The sequence below is a fragment of the Elephantulus edwardii genome, unplaced genomic scaffold, assembly GCF_000299155.1.
Source record: "Elephantulus edwardii isolate Elephantulus edwardi_28Jun2011 unplaced genomic scaffold, EleEdw1.0 scaffold00225, whole genome shotgun sequence".
Lineage (NCBI taxonomy): Eukaryota > Metazoa > Chordata > Mammalia > Macroscelidea > Macroscelididae > Elephantulus > Elephantulus edwardii.
In genome coordinates, this window is record NW_006399975.1 from 663,180 (window position 1) to 673,677 (window position 10,498).

At 39.5% G+C, this 10,498-nt stretch overlaps 1 pseudogene; it reads right to left on the reverse strand.

Annotated features, from left to right (window-relative positions):
* Positions 1 to 6,464: 6,464 nt before the first annotated feature.
* Positions 6,465 to 10,498, reverse strand: part of LOC102861132 — a 26,942-nt pseudogene continuing 22,908 nt past the window's right edge.

Below are 10,498 nucleotides of genomic sequence, written 5' to 3' on the forward strand. Positions count from 1 at the left end.
AATATGTAAAGAGAGAGTATTTTAAAGAAAATCACCTCAAGCAAAAAGAGATTCTGTAAGAACTTTCTCAGTCTTCACTACCAGGTCAAGCTAGCATTTTGCCAGTGCCTTGACCATCCTCTTAAAAACCAAAGGGAATCCTCCTGGATGTAACAATCTCATTCTATCTAAGATGACTGAGGAAGAGTATTATTACTTTCTAGAGAAGCTGGACTTTATGAAAAGGAATGTGCCATCAAAATTGGAGAGAAGACTCATCAGCAGCCTGCATTATGAAAATGACATAACCTTGCTTGCTGAAAGTGAGAAAGATTTGAAATGCTTGTTGAAGAACATAAGGGACTACAACCTTCAGTATGGATTATGTTTCAACATCAAGAAAATAAAGTTTCTGACCACTGGGCCAATAGGCAATATCATGATAGATGGATAAAGGATTGAAGCTGTCAATTCTTCCATCTTGCTTGGAACATCAATCAACCTCCTTAACCAGCAATCTTCTGTCAGGGACCTATCCAAAATACTGAAGAACAAAGAAGTCAGTTTGGAGACTAAGGTGCACCTAATTTGGGCCATGGTCTTTTCAATCACTTACTATGCATTTGAGAGCTCAACAATTATAAGGATGTCAGAAGAAGAACTGATGTCTTTGAGTTGTGGTGTTAGAGAAGAATGCTGAATATCCCCTGGACTGCCAAAAGAACAGATGTTGTTGTTAAGTGCCATCAAGTCATAGGCGATTCATAGCGACCCTATGAACAAAAGTCCTCAACACTTGTGTGACTTTCATCCTCTCTCCAGCTTCATTGGGTTTCCCAGAGGCAAGCTATTATGGAAGTGGATGCCACTCCTACTTCCAAGCTTGTTTTAATTGAGGGGCTCCACCAAACACTGTCACCATGGGTAACCATTAACACATTTGACACATCAGTGTCACAGTGTTCTGCTTCACAGCAACCACAAGTGACCGTGGTAAGGCAAGTGGACACACCAGGGCTATACCACTTAGAAGAATGTTTGAACAAAAACAACGAAAAACAGGCCTGAGGGCCACTGATTAGAATTCCTCCACCTTTGGCTTGGAAGCATCACTTTCTCTCCACTAGGCAAACTGATCTCTCTCTATGTTGGTGTTATTGTTGTATAGTGACCCTATGAACAAAAAGTCTTCAACTCATATGTGACTTTCATTCTTTCCTCATAGGGTTTGCGGAGGCAAGCTATTACAGAAGTCGATGCCACTCCTGCTTCCAAGCTTGAATAAAACAATTAGCATAATATATAATACACAAATGTTTGGCACACCCTCTTACTTTTGCTCTCCTCACCCCTGCCCTCAAGCACTCTCTTCACTTTTCCATTTCCCTAAGTATTTTCTTCCAAGTGTACTTCAACTTCCAACATAAAACTTTTCCTAAAAAAAAAAAAAAAACAAAAAACTTTTCCTGACAAGTCTTCCTTTTCAGTTCTTCTCTTCTGTACTCTCAATGTTATATTCCTGTTGGCTCCTCCAGTATTGCTAACACTACCTAAAAGGAAAAACTATGTGCTAAGTCAGTATAGACAGGTACTAAGTGTTATTTCTAGATTGACAGTCTCCTTCTCCCTTAAAGAGTTTACTGTTGGTGCAACCACTGTGGAAGGCTGTATGGTGCCATAGAACTCATTGGAGGCAAAGATGGCAAGGTTTTGTCTCTTATACTTTGGACATGTTGCCAGGAGAGGGTACTTCTTGGAAAGGAACATCATGCTTGGAAAGGTGGAGGGTCGGTGAAAGAGATGATGGCCCTCGATGAGATGAACTGATACAGTGACCACAGTGACTGGCTCAAGAGTGCCAGTGATGATGAGGATGGCACAGGACAGGACAGGTTTCAGTTCTGTTACTCACAGGTTGCTGTAAGTCATACTTGACTTGGTGGCATCTAACAGCAACAGAGTTCTGGTAGCGTAGTCGCTAGCAAATTGTGCTATTAACCCAAAAGCTCCATTTCTCCAGCAGTTCAAATTCACAGCAGCTTGGCAGAACAAAGATGGGCAATGTCCTCCCTAGGCAATTTACAACCTCTGAAATCTGATGAAGGGCTGCTATGAGTCAGAACCAACAATGGCAGTGATTCATAACTCTACAGGAAGAGCCCCCGTGGTGTAGTAGGTTAAGTGCTAAATCGATGTGGTAGTCTCCTCCTGTTAAGCTCTACACTTAGAAAGTTGATGGAGAGTCACCACGATTCAGAACAAACTCAATGACAGGAGATTTCATTTGGTTCCCTATAAGACTGTGTGGTATAGTCTCTGTGGTACACAGTTAAAATGCTCAGTTGCTAACCAAAGGTCAGTGGTTAAATCTGAAAAGCATCTTTATGACAGAAAGATGTAGAAGATTACACCTATAAATATGTACAACCTTAGAATCCCCATGAGGTAGTTCTTTCTGACATATGAGTGAGTGGCTTTAAGTGGAAGGAACTCAGTGGCGGTGGGTTGGGTTAATTTTGGTATCCTTCAATGGTGAGTTCACACTTTAAAAAATCATCCATACATTTATGCATTTTTATTAATATATGCACATTTTAAAAATTAAATAAAAATAGTATACATAAAATCATTTATTTTTTTAATTATAAAAGTTCATAGAGTTTAAAAAAAAAGCTCATATAGTTTCTCCTACTCATTTTCTCCTAATTTTCTTAGTTACTTAAGTTTCTGCATATTGCTGTTGTGTACCATAGAGTCAGAATCAACTTTAGCTGACCCTCCAGGGCATTTTCAGGGGCTGTAAATCACCCATCTTTATGCCATGACCAACTGGTAGATTTGAACCATTTGCCTTTGGGTTGGAAGCACAATTCTTTGCCTACTAGGCCCCCAGAGCTACCTACTTAAGCTTCTGTTACAGGTATTTTCATCATTATTTCAACATTATTCATTTAAAAGAGGTTCTCTGTTTTGCTAACTCACTCTGTGACCATCATAAAACTTACTCTCATTTATGTTCTGTGTCAGAGATAATCTACTCCTTCTATTTACTGCTGGGGAACTCTGGTGGCATAGAAGATAGGGAGCTGTGTTGCTAACACAACGGTAGTGACTCTCTGACACCTTGAATCTACTAGCCTCTTGGAGGGAGAAAGATGAGCAAACTTCTCCTGTACGATTTACAGCCTCCTGAAGACCTGCTGAAGGGTAAGCTATGAATCAGTTTCAACTCAATGGCAATAAAGGAGAGATCCTGTAAAGAGTACTTCCTTTAATTTGACCTGTAACTACTCCTTTGGAACTTGAAAGAATGCTCTTTAGTTCTTTTGTATCTCATTAATAAGTCCATGTTGCTTTCTCACATACTTTATCGTTTTCTGAGAAAAACGTTCAATCCCTATCTTTGCAAGATGAAGAACTCAAAATTCTGGAATGATGCCACAAATCCTCTTCTAGCTTATTGTTTATATCTCTGCATCGCAATTGTCTTATAAAATTAAGCAATTAGATGGTACAAAATACACAGTCGAAGTTACCCTACACTTGTTCTTCAGTTATTCTCAAGACCAGCTCCTTCGGTCTTCAGATCTCTGTTTAAATGTCTCCTCAGAAAATTCTCCCCAGTCTAGACTGGTTTGTTTACTTGGGATTATGAGGAACATTCCCCATCCCACCCCCCACCCAATTAGCTAGTAAAACCCATGAGAGTGGAAACGAACACTAATTCCAGAGCCTAGAACAATGACTGCTAGTTGCTCAATAAATACATGTGCAAACTGTTTAGCACAGTGTTTAGCTGGCTGGAAAAACAGGTTAGGACAGAACCTCACAGCTCACGTAAGGGAGTTTGCTCTTTATATTGCACCAGATGACAATTTATAAAAAGCTTTTAAGCAGAGTCATGAAAGACTAGATCTTTCCAATAGCCTAGCTCTGAACTAAAGTGCCCTGGTGGCAGAGGGGCACTTGCCTTTGGATTAGCAGCATAGCTCCCTACAAATTAGCAGAGAGTAGGGCTTCTTTGCAGAAGAACAGGCAAAAGTAATAGGCAACTCGTAGAAGTACTACTAGGGATGGGGGAGATGAAATCTAAGAAAATATTATCTCACTAATAATTTTTAAAATGCAGCTTTAAAATATATTAATTTTTTATTGCATTTGAAAAATATTTTCACATTTTTAATAACAAAGGATTAATAATAATCTTTTCTAAGAAGAATTCTAATCATTGAGCATCTTTATTGGTGATAATTAATAATAATTATGTTGTAATCATTTTTTTTAGAGCAATTTGTTAACTTCTTTTACAATGTAGTTGTCTAGTTCAGGAATACCTACTGAACTGTGAACTACAAGGAGTTGGGGATCAAAGTATTATAAATTTTCTATTTTCTTCTTTTCCATGTCATTTTCTATTTTTCATGAGCAATATCTTTATTTTCTTTAACGGAACTCTGATGGCTTAGTGGTAAGGAATTGTGCTGTCAACCAAAAGACAGGCAGTTCAAATCCACCAGCTGCTCCTTTGGAAAAAGACATGCAATCTCTCCCTGTGTGGTTTATAGCCTCTGAAAAGAGTCAGTCCCAACTCTATCACACATAGTAACAATAAATTATCTTTATAATAAAATTATAACTTTTCAAAAAGGCATATCTTAACCGAGAGAGACAATATGTAAGAATTTATTCATGAGAATATGAGAACTGAGGCACAAACTGAGATTTGTACACCAATGTTCATAGCAGCATTATTCACCATTGCAAGAACATGGAAACAGCCCAAATGTCCAACCACAAACGAATGGATTGAGAAATTATGGTACACAATGGAATACTATGCAGCACGCAGGAGCAATGATTTTGTAAGTTATTACCTAACTTGGGAGGGACTGGAGAGCATTATGCTGAGTGAAATAACTCAGTCACTTAAGGATAAATATTGTATAAAACCGTTACTGTAGAATGACTATAAGGATCCATGAGGGGTGGGAGAGACTGGAAGCAGAGGGGTGTTGATGTGCAGGGGGAAAGAGGGATTAATCATTGGGTTGTACAATTTGATGGAGGGAGGTGAGAAAAATGGAAAGAATTTGTTTGAATTTGTATTTTAATTTTGTAAATACACTAGTGGGGAAAAAATCATTTACTCATGAAATATTTACACACAAAAAAAGTAATTAAGTATTTCCAAAATGTTCACTGGAGCACTATTTATGAAATCGAAGAACTGGAAACCACACAGAGGTTTTAAAAATCTTTTCACTAAAAGTATTAATCTTATTATAATGAAATTAATAAAAATTAAGTTTTACTTAGATGTAGCTGTACTATCATGGATTATTCAATACAGCTTTTCTAGCTACCAGTTTTGTTGCTCTCATCACAGAACTGGGTAGGGCCATGAAAATGGTGAAGGTCTTTTTGGCCCACACCAAGAGGATAACTGGATAGCTTACTAATACAAAAAAGACAAGAAGTGCCTTGGGGATGGTAGTTGTTGTTAGGTGCCATTGAGCTGAGTCTGACTGATAGTGCCCCTCTGAAAAACAGATATGATCCATGTCTTATCCTGTGCCACCATCATCATCTCTGACATAACTTGAGCCCATTGTCCAGTCAACTGAGTCACTTTTGAGGGTCTTCCTGTCTTTCACTGATTCTCTATCTTTCCAAGTATAATGTCCCTTTCCAAAAAAAAAGCCCCTCCTAACAACATGTCCAAAGTATATGAGATGAAGCTTCACCATCCTTGTCTCTAAGGAGCATTCTGGCTGCATTTCCTCCAAGACATAACTATTTGTTCCTTTGGCAGTCCATGAGACATTCAGTACTCTTTTCCAACACCATAAGTCAAAGGCATCCATTCTTCTTCTGTCATCCTTATTCACTGTCCAGCTCTCAGAGGCATACCAGGTGAGTGGAAGGTATACATTACATTAGTCTTTACTTTTTAAAATTTTATTTCCATCAAATTTCTTTTATTTCTGCAACTATTTAGAACTTTCCTTGCAGGGATAGTTTCCATGCTTATTTCTTAGGCCCAAACCCACACCTCCCATCCCATCCCCAAGAAATACTGATACCGTATTTTAATCTAGAACTTGCTTTCCCTAAGGTCCTATGAACTCAAGTCAGCATCTTTCCACTCTGATCCTGTCCCTGCTGGGTCACATTCTCTCTCATTTCAAGAGCAGTCTTCAGAAATGATTCTGCACTACTATTTCAGGTTCCATTTCCCATGTACTCAGAGTAGAGCTCGGATGATGCACCCTAAAAAGATAAGGCAATGACATCAGCAGACTGGGCTATGGATCAAAATATTCTGTTACACCACAGTCTGAACAGGTGGAACTAAACAAAACTGTATTGGACCTCTCTAACTTCAGTAACATGAGGCTCAGATCCTCCATACATAAGGTTGTGAGGGTTTGTAGTTCCCAAGCAACACTCTAGAGGTACCAGAGACAGACCACATACAAAGTTACTCAGTAGAACGTAAGCCACAGAAGGCTCTCTAAGATAATCATGAAGACTAGGTTTCCACAGAAGCACAAGGTCTTGAGCTGGGAACAGTAGCTCAGGGCAGGCAGAATGGCAGTAACCTGGGATTCTAAAGCCCCACATTCATTTGAATCAGGTGCTACAGTGTGGGTAAGGCTCTCTCTAATAGAACTTGGGGGCACTTGGGATTTACATTTGTCAGTTTGACACCATTCAAGTGTAGCTTCTTTAAGCAGTTGGTGCTTGGACACAAGGACAAATGTGTCAGGTCAGACACTGAAAGCACACAATTCATTATCTAGAGGGTCTCCCAGGGGTCTTCAAGCACCTGAGCAACTGGTCCAGGCATCCTTCCAGGAAAAAAAAGAGTCCAGGTGGAGCTCCTCAAAGATGATTTAGTGTGACAAATTAAGAGGTTACTGGTGAATAGTATCCTTGTGAAATGCAGGAAGCCATTTGATTGTGAGATAGAAGGAACTTGCTCAAATTAACCATTGGCCAAGGTGAGGAGCAAATCTGGCCAGGGTAGGCAACTCTCCGGTGCAATCAACTTCTACCTCCTGAACATAGTCCGGTCACACCATTAACGGAATCTCCTCAGTATTTTCAAATGAAGTTTTAACAATATTCAGTTTTCACAACAAAGATGTGGCAGATGTTTTTTCTGCTCTCTGTTTATGTGAGGTAAGTGAAGAATTCAGCTGGAGAGTCTTCCTTAGAGGCACAGGTCTGTGACCACCTCCACAGAAACCAAGGGCTGCTTCTCTCTAGTACTTGAATCGCCCATTTTTTTGCTTATTTAATCTAGAATAGGAAGTCTCTGACTCCTCTAATGACCACAAGGGGGTGAGGGCCTTGGTTCCAGACCATACATCCAACAAATGAGTTCAGATGTTCTTCCACAAATCCAGCACTTTCAACTCCCATCTCTTAAGGAGAATTTTTTTTTTTTTTTACTTTTTGGCAAGCAGGGCCCCTAGCCCAGTGTAGCCTTTAAGATGTCTTGGTAAGGCTGCTGAACTTCTGTCATCAGAGTTCCCAGAGGAAGGTGGTGAAAAGGTCAGGTTTGCACCATTTCCTTCAGTATGTGACCCTCTCCTTTTATAACACAATCATGAAAGAGGTAGGAAAAGTTCCCTGGGCAGTGACTGCAGAGCATCTATAGCCAAGATTTCATCCTACAGAAAACGCATCTTTGTAAGGACCAAGAGACTGGATGGACTCCTCCTAAATCACGTTGATGAGTTTTCTCCAAACATAATCCTGAGCTGGGGTTGGCAGATTGGGTCTGGTTCTGGCTCACACCTTGGTCTTTAAACTGACATCATTGTTCATCTGGACTTTGGAGCAGTCGCTGGCAGCAGACTTTCCCAACTGTGTATATCTCCTGATCTCCCGACTGCTGGTACCAGGTGTGTTGACAGTGGATCCAAGTAAGATAAAATCATTGACAATTTCAATCTTTTCTTTATCCATACAAATAAGATGTGCAGAATGCTAACATGGTGAGTCAGTCTTGGTCAGGTTTGCCATCCTATCAGGCTTAAACTGAACAGGACCAGAGATAGAAAACAACTACTATTAAGAAAGATGAACAGGAGAATGTAGCTAGTTCTTTGGGGCTGAGATTCATGTGTAAATCATAGGTGAGGCGATAAGAGGGAAGCCAGGAAGCAGCAGCAGCAGCAGTATATTAGTAGTAGCAGCAGCAGCAGCAGCAATAGAGACCACAGCAGAAGCACAGGTGGCAGAGAACCAGAGACCAGTGTGAGACAGTGCCGTGGGCAAGAGCTGAGCCCCTTTGGGCCAATGCTTACAGGGCAAGTTGGGATAGCACGTTAATTGGCATAACTAAGAAGACTTTGTAACATCTGCCCAAACAGGACAGTGGCCAGAAGTCACAAAGAACCCTGCCTTCTAGCACAAGTGAGAGAGGCTGCCTTGATTAAAGAGAAAACTTATAATCTGAGAGCTCCTATATCTAGATTTTAATTCATTACATCCCTAAAAAAACTAATAATCATGAGTTTGTCTCTGAGTTCTCTTTGGTCACTGCAAAGAACTATGAAAAGTGAAAGCTCTAGCAATGTAATCCATAGGGAACTGGGCTACTAACTGAAAGACCAACCCTCTCTAGTGACTCAAATCCACCAGCTGATCCATGGGAGAAAAATGGGCAATTCCTTCTCACACAATTTACAGCCTCTGAAACCCAATGGAGGCTCAGCCATGAGTCTAACTCAACAACAACAAGACACAGAATAAAAGTAGAGAGAGTTATAGGAGGGATGGTTAGTGCTAAATTTGTTAGAAGGGGTGAAGCATGAGGCTTGCTTGACCTCTTGAGAACTGGCGTTATGCTGCTGATGCTACTAACAGAGATTCTTCCTGCATGTACAATCAATACAGTGGATAGTTTTAATTCATTGTTGCACATTGTCTTCCCTCCCTTCCCTCCCACTTCCCTAGCCCACCCTGCAATGCACCCTTTGTTCCAGACTGTTCTCATACATATAATTCATAATCATATATTCCTTTCTCAATACAGTTTTTACTGCCGTTCATAGAGTTAACAGATTATGATATATGCATACATCAGAATACTAACAAAGAATAACAATTACAAAGAACACTTCAAATCCACTGCTCTCAAGTCATTTAACCCTCTATCAGGTCCTATGCTGCAAATCACAACAGGAGGATTCCCTCAAGGAGTGGCTAGTCAATCTGGCCTTTCACTTGATCAATGTGACACAGGTCACATTCAAGTTGTACAACTATTCTTTCTATCCTTTTCCAAATCATCCATTACCATGAACATGAACTCAATGCCCACTTAAGCAAAAACTCCTCTTTCCCTTGTCCCTGATAACTACTTTGGCTTATATATATTTGCTTATCATTTATGTATACTTTTGCAACTGGCTTATTTCACTAAGGATGTTTTCAAGATGTCAGACACATGAAGAAATGCTCCAAATCACTGGTAATAAGAGAGATATAAATTAAAACCACAATGAGGTACCATCTCACTCCAGTAACAGTGGCAAAGTTTAAAAGGAAATGTTGGAGAGGATGTGTAGAGAAAGGAACCCATACACTGTTAGTGGGATTTTAAAATGGTACAGCCATCCTGGAAGGCAGTTTAGCATTTCATCAAAAAGTTGAACACAGAAATTCCATATGACCCAGCTATTCCACTACTTGGAATATACCCTGAGAAAATGAGAACTGAGGCACAAAGAGTTGTACACCAATGTTCAAAGCTGTATTACTCACCATCACAAGAACATGGAAACAGCCCAAATGTCCTACAACAAATGTATGGATTGAGAAATTATGGTACATTCACACAACAGAATACTGTACAGCATGCAGGAGCAATGATTTTGTAAGTTATTACCTAACTTGGAAGGGACTGGAAAGCATTATGCTGAGTGGACTAACTCAGCCCTACAAGGATAAATATTGTATAAAACCATTATTTTTGATGAGTATAAGCATCCAAAAGGGGTGGGAGAGGCTGGAAGCAGAAGGATGAGGATGTGCAGGAGGAGGGAAGATTAATCATGGAGTTGTACAATTTGATGGGTGGGAGGGTGAGGGAAATTGAAAGAATTTGTTCTTGAAAACAATATATTCCAATTTTATGAATAAACTAGTAGAAAATTTTAAAATATTTTAAATTTTTTTATATAAAAAAGATGTATCTATGGTTTGGCACACATCAGGACTTCATTTCTCTGTATAGCTGAGTAGTATTTCATTGTGTCTACATACTACATTTTGTTTAGCCATTCATCATCCTGTACATTTTTTTTTAAATTTAGGTTGTTTATTTTTCATTTCAATGAACATCTACAGAGATTTTGGGATTCCATTCATTCATTGTTGCACCCTTCTCCCCGATTACATTTTTATGTGTTCACAATGTGTTTTCTTTTCAGAAGATATCAAAGCAATGACCTAATAAATGATGACTAAAAACACAATGTACTAATACTGAAAAAAATGTTTG